The sequence below is a fragment of the Salvelinus sp. IW2-2015 genome, linkage group LG5 (genome assembly GCF_002910315.2).
Source record: "Salvelinus sp. IW2-2015 linkage group LG5, ASM291031v2, whole genome shotgun sequence".
Lineage (NCBI taxonomy): Eukaryota > Metazoa > Chordata > Actinopteri > Salmoniformes > Salmonidae > Salvelinus > Salvelinus sp. IW2-2015.
The window spans coordinates 35,214,983-35,232,391 of NC_036844.1; the positions used below are offsets into that span (position 1 = coordinate 35,214,983).

Consider the following 17,409-nt stretch of genomic DNA (forward strand, 5'->3'; position numbering starts at 1 on the left):
GATATATGCCATAGAATATTAGAACCACCCTACCTGCCCCATAGTAATATTAGAACCACCCTACCCGCCCCATAGTAATATTAGAACCCACCCTACCGCCCCATAGTAATATTAGAACCACCCTACCTGCCCCATAGTAATATTAGAACCACCCTACCTGCCCGCATAGTAATATTAGAACCACCCTACCTGCCCCATAGTAATATTAGAACCACCCTACCCGCCCCATAGTAATATAGAACCACCCTACCTGCCCCATAGTAATATTAGAACCACTCTACCGCCCCATAGTAATATTAGAACCACCCTACCCGCCCCATAGTAATTTAGAACCACCCTACCTGCCCCATAGTAATATTAGAACCATCCTACCTGCCCCATAGTAATATTAGAACCACCCTACCTGCCCCAAAATAGCATCTGATAGGAAAGCAGTTTGTTTCCTCGGTTATACTAAACTGTACAATTTAAATGTCTTAACAATCAAAGGGTAAAACATGTTTGGTAGGCATTTGTTTTCAAAATATAAAAGCGGAATAATCATCCGCAAGCCAGAAATTATATTGATCTTACACTGTCGATTGTCCATAGGGTTGGTCCTRACTGGGGAATGGAGAAAAATACATCTAACGTATAAGTAAACAGACTTTCCAAAAGTCCTGCGTGTACGACACAAAAAAACAAGAACTTGTGGGGGACTTTTTCTTTGACATGAGGTAAGGTGGGAGGAACACAGTTCACCGAGGAACTGCTTGGGTCTACAACAGACCCATTAAATGATATGTTACGTTAGATGTTTCTCTCTCAAATTCCCCCCCTGCATAAGGACCAAGCCTACAGACAATCGACAGTGTAAGATTGAATTTAACTTCTGACTCGCGGGAGGCTATTCAGTTTTTTACAAGCTAATTCCCAGCAATGCTAGTGTGTGAATACTATCATTACAAAAAGCAGCTATTTTTCCCTTTCTCAAACATTTTTGTTCTTTGTTCTTTCAGAGAAACTCTGCCTACATGGCTCAGATGGCTTTTTTTGAGGAAGTGTGATCCAACGGCCATTGGATGAAACAGGGGTAGGCTAAGTGCCATTGGAAGACACGCAGGGAGGCGGGACATTGGTTGTGACACTTGTTCCTTAATACCAAGATATGCCTACTTCATCTATCTATGTTTTGTGCCTGACAAAAGGAGCACACTGACACACACACACTGACACACACACTCCCAGTGACACTCCAGAAAAGACTGCTTTGGAAATATTTGTTTTCCTCAGATGACACATCACAACACTACAAGTTTTCCTTCCAGTTTTCCGTTATGGTTTATTTGATGCAGCCCTAGTTACACTGCCTGTGGGTGTATATTATCACAGACGGTGCTGTGTGCATGTTCTGTGGATGTATTTTACTTCAATGTTTGGTTTTTAAAGGGATGCCTGGTAGAGTGTGACACAGATTTGACTGAGGTATTTTATCCTATATGACTGACTCTACACTACAGTGTGCCTTTAGGAGAATATACTCTCTCAGCGACCAGGATCATGTCTGTCAAGCTACCAGGCTTCAGGTGTGATACCTTGCCTTCGCTGAATAATGTCTTACTTTACTCAGTCGTTTTATTGTTGTAGCATGGTCGAACTGATCMTCTCCAGAGCAACATGTGTCCTGCATCACATTATGCCTCCTAACCATTATCAATTCAAACTATCATTTCAACGGTTTTCTGTTTTTAGTATTTTAGATCGTTGACGTGCTTTTAACTTCGCTTTTTAAAGAGTTTTCTTCACGTTACAAACATTAAATATGCAATCCCTCGTTCACTAGTTCCTGTTATGGAGCATCCCAAAAGACACCCTATTCCCGTTTTAGTGCACTGCTTTTGACCAGTGCCCTATTTAGTTCATTTAGGGTGACATTTGGGACGATGACCTGCCTGGATTGTCAAACACCTCTGGGGTGGGTTTAGATCCAACACCTCTGGGGTGGGTTTAGATCCAACACCTCTGGGGTGGGTTTAGATCCAACACCTCTGGGGTGGGTTTAGCAGGCAGACAAGCCCACTTCTCTTCTGATTTCTACGACATCTTGTTAGCGCTTAGCTCAGAGGAAGGTTCCATCTCTAGAAAAGTAGGGAAGACATTCTGTATATGGAGGAGGAGAAGCGAGAGAGAGAAGGTGGCTTGTGCTTGTGAAGGAAGTAGATTTTAGATGTAATAACTCATGGTTAAGGGTTGGGGTCAATTCCATTTCACAGAAATATAATAAGATTATAATGCCTATTTGCTGAGTTGAAATGGTCTGGACCCAACCTTTGCTGTGGTTTTTGAATGGGAGCCATGTCTTACATGGTCAGATATCCTAACTAACAGAACACTGCTTGGCAGATTATGCAACATTTTCAAGGTTGGGGGTTGGTTTGGCATTTGTGTGGGTGCAGACACCTGGACGTACAGAGACACACAGCCATGTATTCAAACCATGTGTCAATATCACATTTAAACCCTACATTTATTAGTCATTTTTATTGTAACATAAATAAGTTATTGTCAGATCTGTTGTCAGAAGTTTCCTCTAACCGATGTCAGGTTTGAATCGAAATGGAGTTGTTTTGGATGTCAATATATCACACACGCACTCTCAGCATAACTGTTGTGTACGTGTGCTTTTCATTTCTCATGGTTATACCTATTTATGTGTGTAGAATAGTGTTGTTGGGTTTTATAATGTTAACTCCTTTTGTTGTTTATCTGAAGCTAGAAACTCTCTTTACTGTTGTTGACTTAACCATTCCTGCTTTTTTTCCATCCTCTCCCCCCCTATCCTCCTTTCCCTCTCTCGCACTACTCCTTTTTCATGTGCTCATCGGCTTTAAAGGGCTTAAGTGTCACATCGGTTTGTTTTTGTTTTTCACTGTTTGTTTTCATAGATGACCTCAGAACTGATTTATATATATATAGGTTTACTGTAATCACCCATATCTGTCCCAAGTGGCACCCTATTCCCTATATGGTGCACTACGTTTGACCAGGGCCAGCATCAGGCTCAGGTCAAAAGTAGTGCACTATACAAGGGGGAGTAGGGTGCCATTTGGGYCACAGTCTCTCAACACTCTGTCGTTGCCTCCTTTCCTTTTTAGAGGGCGCCAAGTAACCTTGCGGTTAGTTAGGCCAGTAAACGGCCGACGAGGTCGTTGATTTGAGTACCTGAGCCGACAAGGTGAAACATTTGTCGATGTGCCCTTGAGCTACTACTATGGCTGACCTTGTAAAACACTACACTGGACTGTGTTTTTCTTCTTCACAACCTTGATTCCGTTCCTTCATTGCCGCTAGTCAATTTATAGAGGTCTGGAGGTTTCCTCTGTGTGGAGGTCTGGAGGTTTCCCTCTGTGTGGAGGTCTGGAGGTTTCCTCTGTGTGGAGGTCTGGAGGTTCCTCTGTGTGGAGGTCTGGAGGTTTCTCCTCTGTGTGGAGGTCTGGAGGTTTTCCTCTGTGTGGAGTCTGGAGGTTTCCTCTGTGTTGGAGGTCTGGAGGTTTCCTCTGTGTTGGAGCGTCTGGAGGTTTCCTCTGTGTGGAGTCTGGAGTTTCCTCTGTGTGGAGGTCTGGAGGTTTCCTCTGTGTGAGTTGTGGAGGTTCCTCTGTGTGGAGTTGGAGGTTTCCTCGTGTGGGTGTGGAGGTTTCCTCTGGACGTGTGGAGGTTCCTCTGGTGGCGTTTGGAGTTTCCTCTGTGTGGAGTGTGGAGGTTTCCTCTGTGTGGAGGTCTGGAGGTTTCCTCTTGTTGGAGGTCTGGAGGTTTCCTCTGTGTTGGAGGTCTGGAGGTTTCCTCGTGTGGAGGTCTGGAGGTTTCCTCGTGTGGAGGTCGAGGTTTCCTCTGTGTGGAGGTCTGGAGTTTCCTCTGTGTGGAGGTCTGGAGGTTTCCTCCGTGTGGAGGTCTGGAGGTTTCCTCGTGTGGAGGTCTGTGAGGTTTCCTCTGTGTGGAGGTCTGGAGGTTTTCCCTGTGTGGAGCGTGCTCTGGAGGTTTCCTCTGTGTGGAGGTCTGGAGGTTTTCCTCGATGTGGAGGTTCTCCTGAGAGGTTTCTCCGTGTGGGTTGGCTGGAGTGTTTCCTCCTGTGTAGAGGTCCTGAGGTTTCCTCTTGTGAGGTCTGGAGGTTTCCTCTGTGTGGAGGTCTGGAGGTTTCCTCCGTGTGGAGGTCTGGAGGTTTCCTCCGTGTGGAGGTGTGGAGGTTTCCTCCGTGTAGAGGTTTCCTCGGTGTGGAGGTTTCCTCCGTGTAGAGGTTTCCTCCGTGTGGAGGTGTGGAGGTTTCCTCCGTGTAGAGGTGTAGAGGTTTCCTCCGTGTAGAGGTTTCCTCCGTGTAGAGGTTTCCTCCGTGTTGCTGTCACCTATCATGCCCTGCCAGATCAGTGGCCATAGAGGAAAGGACACAAGGGAAGGAAGGTAGTTAACACTATTAAGACACAGCCAGGGAGGGACATGCCAAACAAAAGCGAGTCACAATGTCTGATTTCCGAGATTAAGTGTTTTGAGTGCAGTTTCTTTTTGCATTTTGTCATAAGTGAATCAATGCTGTCAAAGGTCTTGGCTGTTGCTTATAAAAACAAATATACATTAGCATTGCTTGTATTGTCACAGTTCTTGATGGTTACAGTCTTGAAGTTGTACAACTCTTGTCTAATGATTTATGTTTCTTGTGTTGATGTTTGGAATAGATTTTTCGAAGACCGATTTGTATTTTTTATTTTTTTTATTTTTTTACATCCAACTAACATTTTACTTCTGTCTTTATCAACCCCTCTGAAAGACCCATACCTACAGGTTTTAGGAGAGATGTGAGGAGCTGTTATTGTGGGTGGGGGTAAGTGCCTTGCTCAATGGCAGAATGGCAGGCAGCTCACTTTCCGCCAGATTATTTCCCCGGCAGACCCGGGATTCAAACTAGCAACCCTCCACCTCTAACCGCAAGGCTACCTGCTGCACCCTTGGCAGCCACACCAAACACAGATTGATTTTTGGGGATGAAGTGTTGTCACCAATGGTAATAGTAAAAGGAAGTGCYAGTCCAAATGAAGCAGGAGATTTGAAGCATTTGATCCATCAATCAAATATTTATGAAGTACTTTAAACATGTTTGTGCTTAAGCTGTACAACTCTAGGCTAACAAGTTAGATTCATGATAAATGTGTTTTGCTGATATTGGTAATCAAATTGAGTGTGAAACACTTCAATGTTTGCAGATCTGTAAGGTGAAATAAGAAATGGTGCAAATCACCACCACCACTACTACACTGCTTATATAAAAGGGTTAGGGTGAAGGGGTAGAGAGGGATTTGGGAGGGGATGACTGTGTCTGCACTGTACCACTCTGATGTTCCACTAGAGGGGAGAAGAGATCCAGCTATTCTTGCTGGATGAGAAGAAAGACATGATTCTTACCAATAGAAACAGGGAGGAGAGGAAGAATGCAGGTAGAGTATTGATGTATATGTTTGTTTGAATGTACCTGCTTGTCAAATATCTCATTCCAAAATCATGGGCAATAATATGCAGTTGGTCCCCCCCCTTTGCTGCTATAACAGCCTCTTCTGGGAAGGCTTTCCGCTAGATGTTGGAATATTGCTGCAGAGACTTGCTTCCATTCAGCCACAAGAGCATTCGGCATTCCATTTCATCCCAAAGGTGTTTGATGAGGTTGAGTTTAGTGTTCTGTGCAGGCCAGTCAAGTTCTTCCTCAACGATCTCGACAAACCATTTCTGAAACAGGAAAGAGCCTTCCCTAAACTGTTGCCACAAAGTTGGAAGCGCACAATCGTCTAGAATGCTATTGTATGCTGTAGCGTTAAGATTTCCCTTCACTGGAACTAAGGGGCCTAGCCCGAACCTTGAAAAACAGCCCCAGATCATTATTCCTCCACCAAACTTTACAGTTGGCACTATGCATTGGGGCAGGTAGTGTTCTCCTGGCCTCCGCCAAACCTAGATTCATCCGTCGGACTGCCAGATGGTGATGCGTGATTCATCACTCCAGAGAACATGTTTCCACTGCTCCAGAGTCCAATGGCGGCGAGCTTTACACTATTCCGACGCTTCACATTGCACATGGTGATCTTAGGCTTGTGTGCGGCTGCTCGGCCATGGAAACCCATTTCATTAATCTCCCGATGAACAGTTCTTGTGCTGACGTTGCTTCCAGAGGCAGTTTGGACCTCAGTAATGAGTGTTGCAACATAGCTGACCCAAGTTGTAAATACAGAGAAAAAATGAGTTGCCCCCAACCCTCTCTCCCCAGTTCCCCCTGCACTATAATTACAGGGTTGTAGCACATGGGTGGGTGGCAGCCATATACATGAAATCTGTTAAGCAGCATATATTTGGTCTTAAGGTATTAAAAAATATATTTACAGTACCAGTCAAAGTTTGGACACACCTACTCATTCCAGGGTTTTTCTTTATTTTTACTATTTTCTACAAAACTATGAAGTAGAAATATGGAATCATGTAGTAACCAAAAAAGTGTTAAACAAATCAAAATATATTTTCAATTTAAGATTCTTCAAAGTAGCTACCCTTTGCCTTGACAGCTTTGCACAGTCTTGGCATTCTCCCAACCAGCTTCATGAGGTAGTCACCTGGAATGCATTCCAATTACCAGGTGTGCCTTGTTAAAAGTTAATTTGTGGAATTTCTTTCCTTAATGCATTTGAGCCAATCAGTTGTGTTGTGACAAGGTAGGGGTGGTATACAGAAGATAGCCCTATTTGGTAAATGACCAAGTCCATATTATGGCAAGAACAGCTCAAATAAGCAAAGAGAAACGACAGTCGATCATTACTTTAAGACATGAAGGTCAGTCAATACGGAAGATGTCAAGAGCTTTGAAAGTTTAGTGCAGTTGCAAAAACCACCAAGCGCTATGATGAAACTGGTTCTCGTGAGAACCCCACAGGAAAGGAAGTCCAGAGTTCTCAGCTGCAGAGGATAAATTCATTAGAGTTACCAGCCTCAGAAATTGCAGCCCAAATAAATGCTTCACAGAGTTCAAGTAACAGACACATCTCAACATCAACTGTTCAGAGGAGACTGCTTGAATCAGGCCTTCATGGTCGAATTGACCAGCAAGGGGACCCTCAGCATTACGCAGACATGCCCTCACTGTGGGCATTCCTATAAATGGAACAGGAAGGACACTTCAATCAGGTTGGTGACATTTGACCTGGTCAAAGGTTGAAACAGTTTTCAGTTTTGTCCCAATTCACTTTCATAACCTAGCCTGGTGGACCCAGCTTGATCGCTGTGTTTACCATTCTATTTCACTGGAATGGTAAACGCAGCGATCAAGCTGGGTCCACCAGGCTTGGTGTGTGTGTGTGTGTGTGTGTCTGACCAGTATCTTTGATGCAGGGCCAGGAGCTGATGTATGCTGCTATGCCCATCAAAGGGGTGCTGGCAAAGACCTTACCTCCAGTCTCACCTCTTTCCTGCTCACCAACGGTTGTCGACGGGGAGACCCAGAATTAGGTAGGTTTAGTCTGACCTGTTCAAACTTTTAACATGGTATATGTTTGTTTGTCAGATTTCACCTACCCTAACTGCCATTGGTAATAGAACAGTGACTGTATGTGCCTACAGATGCTTCGATGGTGCCAGCACTTGGAGACTTGCAAGACGATGTGAGGAAGTCCAGACTGACAGAGAAGCTTGATACTGATGTCTCTAACCTGGTACTTGGCATACCATCTTTACTAGACACAACTTTTACTTGTATTGTATTTTTTTATTATTGAATTGAATGATATCAGTCAATATGGGGAGGGTGTGTATTCTGCATCAGGATCAGGGAACTCCTGTTGTATATGGTACACCACACAGGAATATATGAACATGTTACCACMGTAACRSSATTACCACCACACAGGAATATATGAACATGTTACCACGGTAACCCCATTACCACCACACAGGAATATATGAACATGTTACCACGGTAACCCCATTACCACCACACAGGAATATATGAACATGTTACCATGGTAACCCCATTACCACCACACAGGAAGGTATGAACACTCTGGCATGTTACCATGGTTACCCCATTACCACCACACAGGAAGTTATGACCACTCTGACATGTTACCATGGTTACCCCATTACCACCACACAGGAAGGTATGACCACTCTGACATGTTTGCCAAAGTAGCCACATTACCACCACACAAAATGCTGATAGGTACAGTATCTGTATCGGCTGGGAATGATAAGGAAAGGTGAAAGGTGTACATTGTTATTTTAGCAGAATACTGCTTCTATGGTATTATGTAAAGGGTTGTTTATTCTATATGAACCTGATGCTACATTTGAAAGTTGTCAAAACCCTCAGTTTAGAATATATCCATAAATTCATCAATTGCATTCTTCTCATATTACTCTGTCGGCTACTGACCAATTCAAAGCATCTCACGCTACATCTGCCTGTAGTTATTGAACTCCACCTGCAGGAGTTTTTGTTGTTGTGATTGATTGTGGGGAAACAGRTGCAGGCAATGTTCTGACAGATGGAATACCCACATCAAACCACACCCACAAGTCAACTCACCTTTGGCTTCTGTCATGGCTAACWMCATTTCTTGAGGAACAAGCCAAAAAACTAGGCTAAATCACTGGGTCCAGTTCCCCTTTAACCTCAATGTCAAAACAATTTTACTTCACATTGTGGACTTTAGTTGTATTGATGATGTATTTTGGATGTTTTCAGTGTATTTTCAATGCATTCACGATTAAAAAACGACTGTGCACTAAAATTACAAAAAGTGAATTTGATTAATTCTATAAGCCCTAAAATGAATTTACAAAATACAAAAACTCTTCCCATTATTCCAGCCCGAGCAGCAGAACTGTCAGCCCTGGACAACCGACTGAGTGCTAGTGAGAGCCAGGTAGATGAGCTGAAGAGAGTGTGAATGCAGGTAATATATACATGGACTCAACACAACACCCATCCTTCACCATATTGCTGTTTTCTCTCAGAATAGGCCTCGAGTCCTTCCTCATGTGCTTACTATGTAGATTGAACTATTTGCTTTAGTATATGGTGCAGGTTGTGTGCTTCATGCTAACATAGTTGCCAGTACAAATCAAATAGTGTTTACTATTTTGTGTTCACAGAGAGACCAAAGGTGGCATTCTATGCTGATTTGACTGATACGGGCCCTTCAACACTAACACTACTCTGAAGTACAGTAACTTCTTCACCAACATCGGCAAGGGCTACAACCCAGCCACAAGTAGGCTAATGACTACACTAAACTGGCCACATGCTGGCACGGGGAGAATATTTAGGGGTTCAAAGCAGCGACGCTGAGAGAAACCCAATTGTATTTGTTGCCGTTAGCTATTATTTAGCCTAGTTTTTTGGCTTGTCATTTCAGAATGATGAAGGTTTTTCTTTATTTTTTACTATTTTATACAAAACTATGAATTAGACATATGGAATCATGTAGTAACCAAAAAAGTGTTAAACAAATCAAAATATATTTMAGATTTGAGATTCTTCATCGTGTTCTTGGAGACTTGGAAATGTTTTGGTACCCATGTTTTGGTACCCTTCCCAAGATCTGTGCCTCGACACAATTCTGTCTCGGAGCTCTACAGACTATTCCTTCAAACTCATGGCTTGGTTTTTGCTCTGACATGCACTGTCAACTGTGGGACCTTATACAGACAACTGTTTGCCTTTCCAAATCATGTTCAATCAATTAAATTTACCACAGGTGGACTCCAATCAATTTGTAGAAACATCTCAAGTATGATCAATGGAAACAGTTTCGAGTCTCATAGCAAAGGGTCTGAATGCTTATGTAAATAAGGTGCTTCTGTTTGTTTTGTCATCATGGGGTTTTGTGTGTAGATTGATGAGGYAAAAAACAACAATTTAATACATTTTAGAATAAGGCTGTAACGTAACAAAATGTGGAAAAAGTCAAAGGGTCTGAYTACTTTCCGCATGCACTGTATAACATCTATGGACCAAGGTCTCTAAACGCAATATTTTCCAAGCTCGTACCTCAAATAACATGGCAGCTATGGACAATTATTTATTTTTTTAAGTGGGTGTGACCTGGCACATAAATGAATATAAATCAGACACAGTTATTCATATTAGAACAAAATGTCTTCCAAACAGTCAAGACTCAACATTTTCAAGAACAATCAGGTCCACCACATATTTAGATATCTTAATCTGTTCAACTCAAAATCATAGACCTTGGCACACGTGCTCCGGGATGTGAGTCTAGCTAACCTGTAGAGTATGGTTATGTTTGACCCCATGGTGGCGATGTTTGACAGGGAAAAACATGCATGCAAGCTCAATGACTTATAGCTGCCATGTTGTTTGAACAATAGTCTGGGGAAATAATGTGCTTTAAAGACGTGGGTCCATAGATGCTATAAACTAAATGTGGTGCCAATCGATCCAGTGGTTCTGGAGAAGATCCCGTTTTAAAGTAGTCAACATAAGAAAAATATACATCAAGTGTATTTCATGATCTGTTTTATTTTGAGTTGTGATATTTGGCAGGCATGTTTTTTAATAAAACACATTTTTTTGCCCCTTTTTCTCAGTATCCAATTAGTAGTATACAGTATCCAATTAGTAGTATACAGTATCCAATTATAACTATTAGTAGTATAGTTATAGTCTCATCACCGCAACTCCCGTACGGAGAGGCATGCCTCCAAAACAACCCAACCAAGCCAAGCCGCTGCTTCTTGACACAATGCCAGCTTAACCCGGAAGCCAGCCACACCAATGTGTCGGAGGAAACACCATACACCTGGAGACCATTTCAGCGTGCATGCGCCCAGCCCACCGCAGGAGTCGCTAGAATGCAATGGGACAAGGACATCCCTGCCGGACAAACCCTCCCCTAAACCGGACAGCTGTGCGCCACCCCCCATGGGTCTCCCGGTCAGTCAGTCATGCCTGCCAAACAGGGGCCTCCCGAGTGGCGCAGTGGTCTAAGGCACTGTATCGCAGTTGCTAGCTCTGCCACTGGATCCTGGTTCGAGTCCAGGCTCTGTCTCAGTCAGCCGCATGGCTTAGACCACTGCGCCACTCGGGAGGCCCCTGTTTGGCAGGCATGTTAAGYAGTACAGAAGTAGCTCATCCAAAGGAAATGAGTCCATTTTGTCCAAAAGGTGGTGCTGTGGTGCCATAGGGTTTGAACACCGCCTATGGCTGGTTGTTGCTGCAGTATTTTACTAGGTTACTTCAGTGTCTGTAAGAGACTGACGGTGGTGATTTCTTTACTTTTCTCTACGTTGCAGGTTTCTTGACAGCACCAGTGAGAGGAGACTACTACATCAGATTTACCTTGTGCAGTCTCCATGGTGAGGAGACTGCATGTCCAAGAATAATCCGAAAATAATGTTTAATGCAGAATGGAAGGAAAACGCTGGTTTTGAGTATCCATTCAAATGCACTTGCTCTATAGCTGGAGATGGGATCAGGTGCACGTGAGCCTTCCCGCATGCATGGCAATCTATGATAATGGCTTTAACCAAAGCCCCTTTGGTGGATTTCTGCTCTTCTCTGTGTAGGGAGGAGAGAACTATGAATGATGTTCTAAACCAGGGGTGTCAAACGTACAGCCCAAAACAAAGGGGTCCAGTACAAAAAAAACATGCAGTATATATATTTTGTATTTTTCTTTAAATGTTGTTGTTTTGTTTTGGGGGGGGGGGGTGCGAGACCAACTCAATGTACTTTAAAATGATTAAAACCAGTTTCTTGATTGTCCAGCTTGCTAATAAGCACTGTGCACAGTCAATGGACCTACACTATATACAAAAGTATGTGGACATCCCTTCAAATTAGTGGATTTGGCTATTTCAGCCACACCCGTTGCTGACAGGTGTTTAGAATCGAACACACAGCCATGCAATCTCCATAGACAAACCTTGGTAGTAGAATGGCCTTACTGAAGAGCTCAGTGACTTTCAACGTGGCACRGTCATAGGAGGCCACCTTTTCAACAAGTCAGTTGTCAAATTTCTGCCCTACTAGAGCTGCCCCAGTCAACTGTAAGGGCTGTTATTGTGAAGTAGAAATGTCTAGGAGCTACAGCGGCTCAGCCGCAAAGTGGTAGGCCACACAAGCTCACAGAACGGGACCACCGAGTGCTGAAGCGTGTAGCCCCAAAAAATCTTCTGTCCTTGGTTGTAACACTCACTACCGAGTTCCAAACTACGTCTGGAAGCAACGTCAGCACAAMAACTGTTTGTCAGGAGCTTCATGAAATCGGTTTCCATGGTTGAGCAGCCGCACACAAGCCTAAGATCACCATGCTCAATGCCAAGCGTCGGCTGGAGTGGTGTAAAGCTTGCTACCATTGGACTCTGGAGCAGTGGAAACTTGTTTTCTGGAGTGATGAATCACGCGTCACCATCTGGCAGTCCGTCGGACTAATCAGGATTTGGCAGATGCCAGGAGAACGCTACCTGCCAACTGTAAAGTTTGGTGGAGTAGGAATAATGGTCTGGGGATGTTTTTCATGGTTCTGGCTAGGCCCCTTAGTTCCAGTGAATGTGAATCTTAACGCAACGGCATACAATGACATTCGAGACGATTCTGTGCTTCCAACTTTGTGGTAACAGTTTGGGGAAGGCCCTTTCCTGTTTCAGCATGTCAATGCCCCCATGCACGAAGCGAGGTCCATACAGAAATAGTTTGTCAAGATCGGTGTGGAAGAACTTCACTTGTCTGCACAGAGCCCTGACCTCAACCCCCTGACCTCAACCCCCCTCAACTGAATGGAAGCAAGTCCCTGCAGCAATGTTCCAACATCTAGTGGAAAGCCTTCCTAGAAGAGTGGAGGSTGTTATAGCTTCAAAGGGATGACCAACACCATATTAATGRCCATGATTTTGTAATGAGATGTTCGACGAGCAGGTGTACAGTTTCTTGACTGTCCATCTCGCTAATAATAGACAGTCAGGGTGCATTAAATTCCAAAAACAATAGATTGAGGACTATTTTTTGCAAATTGACTGCAATGAACCAATTTGAACCAATTTCCTTTGCGGCCCTCCGGACCTAGTTGAAGACCGAATGTGGCCCCTGGTGCAAAATCATTTTAACACCCCTGTTCTAAACTGTAATGAGGAGTCTGGAGGTTATGGCTGTTGAAAAACAACAACTAAATAAATCACAACTAAGCTCAACTAATCCAACTGGCATTTGGGGGGGGGGTCCTCGAGGCGAATGGAATGATCGATTTACTCAGGAAGTTCAAAGGAAGCTGCAACTCTTTTTTTTAAAGGCTAAATTAAAACAATTTAGCTGAATGTTGTTGGTTTTTTTTAAATCAAAATCTTGCTTTAGTGTGTAGGGTGCTGTTCATGGTGCTGATAGGCCTATTTGTTTGTCAAGACAGCTGTGCATGGCTGTATCTCACTGTAGGAGGCTGTAGGCTGTATCTCACTGTAGTAGGCTGTATCTCACTGTAGTAGGCTGTATCTCACTGTAGTAGGCTGTATCTCAATGTAGTAGGCTGTAGGCTGTATCTCACTGTAGTAGGCTGTAGGCTGTATCTCACTGTAGTAGATGGTATGACACGTAACACCACACAGGTCTTTCTCACGCCCATGGACGGGACTCACGATCTATTTGTCATGTTCCATTTGTTTTGTCTGGTTGTCCGCACTCACATGGTTTCAATTCCTATATTACATGTTGTATATGTTTTCCTCTGTTTTCCCCCATGTTCCTTGTCGGTGAATTGTTTTATTGTCAGTACGTGTGCTTTAATGTGACTGGTGCGAATACGGGTGTTGTGCTCATGTGTTTTGTTACTTTGTATGCCGGTAGTTATGTACATTAACCGGCTCCAGGCTATTTACAAATGCTGCTCTCCTGCGTTTGAACCTCCATGCCACCAGCTACGCACCCCTTGACACTTCTGACCGACTGGAATTGTGATACAGTGAATTATAAGTTAAATATTCTGTCTGTAAACAATTGTTGGAAAAAATGACTTGTGTCATGCACAAATTCTAGTTCTAACCGACTTGCCAAAACTATAGTTTGTTTACAAGAAATTTGTGGAGTGGTTGGAAAACAAGTTTTAATGACTCCAACGTAAGTGTGTGGTAACTTCCGCACTGCAACTGTAGCTGTTTACAAAATAATGCAAATGAAGTGCTGAAAGTGGGGTAGCCTAGTTATTCATATATCAAGCAAAAATTGCTGAGATAGCACAGTATTGGCATCTTAATGTGTTCAGACCGATCAACTTGTGACACAAACATCGATCACCAACATTTCTTTTTTGGAGAGATTGGAAACCCAATTGGTCTACACGGACAAGTTTCTGGCCTGGTTTAGATCTTATCTGTCGGAAAAGATATCCGTTTGTCTCTGTGGATGGTTTTGTCCTCTGACAAATCAACTGTAAATGTCAGTGTTCCTCATGCTCGTTTTATAGAGCTATTGTTTTCCCTATAATATTTAACCTCTTGGTGATGTCATTCGGAAACATAATGTTAACTTTCACTGCTATGCGGACGACCACACAGCTGTACTTTGATGAAACATGGTGAAGCTCCAAAATTGCCCTCGCTAGAAAGCTGTTGTTTCAGACATAAGGGAATGGAGGCAACTGTTTTACTTTTAAACTCAGACAAAAAGAGATACCTAGTTCTAGTCAAAAGAAACAAAGAGATCTTCTGTTGAATCTGACAATTAATCTTGATGGTTGTACAGTTGTCTCAAATAAAACTGTTAAGGACCTCGGCGTTTACTCTGGACCCTGATCTCTCTTTTGACGAACATATCAGACTGTTTCAAAGGACAGCTTTTTTTTCCATCTAACTAACATTGCAAAAATCAGAAACTTTCTGTCCAAAAATGATGCAGAAAAATGTATCCATGCTTTTGTCACTTTCTAGGTTAGACTACTGCAATGCTCTACTTCCCGGCTACCCGGATAATGCAATAAATAAACTTAAGTTAGTGCTAAACACGGCTGCTAGAATCCTTGACTAGAACCAAAAAAAGGTGATCATCATTACTCCCAGTGCTAGCCTCTCTACACTGGCTTCCTGTAAGGCAAGGGCTGATTTCAAGGTTTTACTGCTAACCTACAAAGCATTACATGGGCTTGCTCCTAACTATCTTTCGATTTGGTCCTGCCATACATACCTAACAGTACGCTACGCTCACAAGATGCAGGCCTCCTTATTGTCCCTAGAATTTCTAAGCAACACGCTGGAGGCAGGCTTTCTCCTATAGGGCTCCATTTTTATGGAACGGTCTGCCCATCCATGTGAGAGAACACGACTCGGTCTAAACCTTTAAGTCTTATTGAATACTCATCTATACTCATTCAGTAGGTTCTAATGATTGAGTGTAGTCTGGCCCAGGAGTGTGAAGGTGAACGGAAAGGCACTGGAGAAACGAACCGCCTTGCTGTCTCTGCCGGGCCGGTTCCCCTCTCTCCATCTGGATTCTCTGCTCTACCCTATTACAGGGGCTGAGTCACTGGCTTACAGGTGCTCTTTTCATGCCGTCCCTCAGGAGGGGTGCGTCACTTGACGTGTTGAGTCCACTGACGTGATCTTCTGTCCGGTTGGCGCCCCCCCTTGGTGTGTGCCGTCGCGGAGACTCTTTGTGGCTATACTCGGCCTTGTCACAGAGTAGTAGGTTGGTGGTTGAAGATATCCCTCTAGTGGTGTGGGGCTGTGCTTTGGCAAAGTGGGTGGGGTTATATCCTGCCTGTTTGGCCCTGTCCGGGGGTATCGTCGCACAAGGCCACATTGGTCTCCTGACCCCTCCTGTCTCAGCCTCCAGTATTTATGCTGCAATATTTTATGTGTCTGGGGGCTTGGTCAGTCTGTTATAGTCTGGAGTATTTCTCCTGTCTTATCCAGTGTCCTGTGTGATTTTAAGTATGCTCTCTCAATTCTCTCTCTTTCTCTTTCTTTCTTCTCTCTCTCGGAGACCTGAGCCCTAGGACCATGCCTCAGACTACCTGGCCTGATACTCCTTGCTGTCCCCAGTCCACCGGTCGTGCTGCTGCTCCAGTTTCAACTGTTTGGCTGTGGCTATGAAACCCTGACCTGTTCACGGAGTGCTACCTTGTCCCAGACCTGCTGTTTTCAACTCTCTAAGACAGCAGGAGCGGTAGAGATACTCTGAATGATCGGCTATGAAAAGCCAACTGACATTTTAACTCTGAGGTGCTGACCTGTAGCACCCTTTTACAACCACTGTGATTATTATTTGACCCTGCTGGTCATCTATGAACATTTGATATCTTGGCCATGTTCTGTTATAATCTCCACCCAGCACAGCCAGAAGAGGGCTGGCCACCCTCATAGCCTGGTTCCTCTCTAGGTTTCTTCCTAGGTTCTGGCCTTTAGGAAGTTATTCTTAGCCACGTGCTTCTACCACCTGCAATTGCTTGCTGTTTGGGGTTTTAGGCTGGGTTTCTGTACAGCACTTTGAGACATCAGCTGATGTAAAGAAGGGCGTTTTAAATGGCAATTTTGATTGATTGTGAGAGAGAGAGAGAGAAACAGTGTGTGAGGGAGAAGAACAGTGTGTGAGGGAGAACGTAAGCAGTGTGTGAGGGAAGAAACAGTTGTTGTGGTGGGAGAGAACAGTGTGTGAGAGAGAGAGAACAGAGAGAGAGAACAGTGTATTTCTATTTGTACCTGGACTTAAGCATGCTGACGCACCTGTTTGTTGTTGTGTGTGTATGTATGTGTGTTTATACACAGCCTATATTGAGAGATGTGAGTGACAGGGTCAATGGGACGGATCAGTCTAGTAGTCCAATGGGGAGTTCTCTACACTATCTGTCATTCTCTCCTGGTTGGCTGGACCTGAGTGATTGACAGCACATGGTATTATGTATCTACAGGGCTTTGTGTGTTGTGTGTGTGGTGTGCGCGCATGCGTGTGTGTTGTGCGGAGACATCCTGTGTTGCCATCTCTTAGCAAAACATTTATTTTCACGTATTGGCAGATGGCAGCTTTCTATTTGGACTGAACAGCCCAGTGACTGGAGATTCCAGGGGGGGATTTAAAAAAGTGTTACATTTAATATTGGCATTCAGCTATATCTTCAATGTGTATCAGGCAGGTTGTGTGAGCAGTGAAGCATGAAGGATAGATCAGACTTTTCAAGGTGAAAGCCATGACAGATGTGTGTCTCACGCACACACACACACACACACACACACACACACACACCACACACACACACACACAACACACACACACACACACACACCACACACACACACACAAGAGAGAGAGAGTACCTGTGTGTCTCCAGAAAGAGAACTGCAACACAGAGAGAAGATGTGGCACTTTAACTGAGGTGTTGTGTGTGGGGGAGGTCAGTGTTTATTTTT

General features: G+C 43.9%; 2 long non-coding RNA genes across 3 annotated transcripts; both read left to right on the plus strand.

The window, feature by feature from the left end:
* The first annotated feature begins 697 nt into the window (after positions 1–697).
* On the plus strand, positions 698–4,721 carry LOC111964439 (uncharacterized). 2 transcript variants are annotated; one of them, XR_011479966.1, is made up of 5 exons: positions 698–716; positions 999–3,427; positions 3,739–3,806; positions 3,886–3,926; positions 4,137–4,721. It is a non-coding gene; the product is annotated as an uncharacterized lncRNA (long non-coding RNA). The 2 variants fall into 2 exon arrangements; XR_002877387.2 differs by lacking the exons at positions 698–716; positions 999–3,427; positions 3,739–3,806; positions 3,886–3,926 and adding an exon at positions 4,008–4,030.
* Positions 4,722–7,376: 2,655 nt separating this feature from the next.
* LOC111963688 (uncharacterized) lies at positions 7,377–10,559 on the plus strand. The gene is made up of 4 exons (XR_002877292.2): positions 7,377–7,509; positions 7,621–7,712; positions 8,869–8,954; positions 9,154–10,559. It is a non-coding gene; the product is annotated as an uncharacterized lncRNA (long non-coding RNA).
* The last annotated feature ends 6,850 nt before the right edge of the window (positions 10,560–17,409 follow it).